The 2047-nt window shown below is 50.1% G+C and overlaps 1 non-coding gene across 1 annotated transcript; it reads right to left on the bottom strand.

The window, feature by feature from the left end:
* Window positions 1-622: 622 nt before the first annotated feature.
* Window positions 623-696, bottom strand: TRNAC-ACA (transfer RNA cysteine (anticodon ACA)). Its single transcript has one exon. It is a non-coding gene; the product is annotated as a tRNA-Cys (tRNA).
* Window positions 697-2047: the final 1351 nt, after the last annotated feature.

Genomic DNA, 2047 nt, shown 5'->3' with positions numbered 1-2047 from the left:
CATGTGCCTCAGAGCCTTGGCGGGTTACCTCAGGGAGACCGCTGCGCACGATGTGGCCCAAGACAAATAAACGCCGACCCTTCTCGTGCTGAAATCCAGGCCATGAGGCCTCAGGAGAAGAATGATTCCTTACAGGCTGGGAGGTCTCCTGAACGAGTCTGGTAGCTGGCTTCTGAGAGATGGGGGAAAAAGGGAGAGAGATGGACAGAGAGACAGAGAGAAGACTGGAGCAGGGGGAGAATGGGGAAGAGAGGGAGGGAAGGACAGACAGACAGACAGAGACAGGGAGGAAGGGAGAGAGAGAGACAGAGAGGAGGGGGGTCGGAGAGAGACAGACAGAGACAGGGAGGAAAGGAGAGAGAGAGACAGAGAGGAGAGGGAAGGAAGGAGACAGACAGAGACAGAGGGAAGGAGGGAGAGATTTGTTCGTTCATCAGCCCCACAGTTTTAGAGTCTGCACAGAATATCCTATAAAGAAAGAAAAGAAAGAAAGTGAATTCGCTTAGTCAAGTCTGACTGTTTGCAACCCCATGGACTGTAGCCTAGCTGGCTCCTCCATCCATCCATGGGATTTTCCAGGCAAGAGTACTGGAGTGGGTTGCCATTTCCTTCTCCAGGAGATCTTCCTGGCCCAGGAATTGAACCTGGGTCTCCAGCATTGTAGGCAGATGCTTTTACCATCTGAGCCACCAGGGAAGTCCTCAAATATCCTGTATGAACTCATCAACTGTGCTACTTAATCAAAAGAATAGTCGAATTCTAATGGTGGCCATGAGTCTTCCTACCATTCTCTGTTAGCTAAGAACATTGTCATCAGATTTTTTTTCTTTTTTACTGTCACTGGTTATTTCTACTCAGGGCTAGAAATGCAAATCTTATGTTTTAAGATGACAAAACTGCTCTCCATTCTCTTCCGCTAGTGGATGTAAATGAGCCGAGTCTCAATTTCCCCATCAGGCAATTAATATCTCTATCTCACAGCACATCATTTAAAAGGCAGGATGCACGTATAGGATATTTCCGTCATTCTCCTCGCGCGTGAAGAGGTTGGCACAGACCATTTTCCTGGTCCCTTCGGAAGTTAAGCCAATAAATTTGCTGCCTGACAAAGCCATGTGCCCATCACCTTGTGTGACAGGGGCAGAGATGACTCAACAGGCTGGCGTCTGATCAATTTTTTCCGTTTATGTGAGTAGGGGAAATGACTTGTAGCTAAGAAACCTGACCCGTCCCAGATGTAAGACAGGCTGGCTTGCCTGGGCTACTTAAACCAGACCAGGACTCTGCTGACGGGGAGCACAATGACCCGGGTAGAATCCTTACCTATCATGTGTCCTCGGGCAGGTCAAGCCCCTCCACAGAGCCTGGGGTCCATTCTCCTCTTCATGCTTGGCCGCCCGGGTGCAATTTGAGGTTCCCTCGGTGACAGTTACCAACATTCATTGTGGAAAACAGATTCGGATCTGTCCCCTCCTTCTCCCACTGGCATCATTGGCTGAAAATTGTTCTTCAGGATTCCCGAAGCTGTGGTCAGCGCCCTCAGCAGTAACGGTGGGGCTGCCAGGCACCAGGGGCTTCAGGGACACATCTGAAAACCCGTGGTGTTTTCCTAGTAGCCGTATTCAGACAAAAGGTGGCCACTCCATTCTGGAAAAGCTGGGAGGAGGGGCATCTGAGAGAGAGCACACTTCCTGCAACCTTCTTCAAGAGTACATCTTGGGGACTTTCCTGGCAGTCCAGTGGTTAAGACTCTGCAGTGCCAACACAGGGGGTGCAGGTTCGATCCCTGGTGGGAGAACTAATATTCCCACATGCCATGGGCGAGAGCCAAGAGATTAAAACAAACAAACAAAGACTAGAGCTTGAAGCAATGCTGCACCCTGAGAAGAAGAGCCTCTGAATTGAGGGATAGACCTTCCTCCTAACACTCCTGTTTGCACATCTGCCTTTAAGGAGCAACTTTTCCAGGCCAGGAATTTGATTTTACGGTTGTCAGCAGTGGTCCTGGAGTGGAATGTGGAGGGGGAGGGAGGCTGGTGTGTGACAG

The sequence above is a fragment of the Bubalus kerabau genome, chromosome 12 (genome assembly GCF_029407905.1).
Source record: "Bubalus kerabau isolate K-KA32 ecotype Philippines breed swamp buffalo chromosome 12, PCC_UOA_SB_1v2, whole genome shotgun sequence".
NCBI classification, from domain to species: domain Eukaryota; kingdom Metazoa; phylum Chordata; class Mammalia; order Artiodactyla; family Bovidae; genus Bubalus; species Bubalus kerabau.
This window is presented reverse-complemented; position numbering and strand designations above follow the sequence as displayed.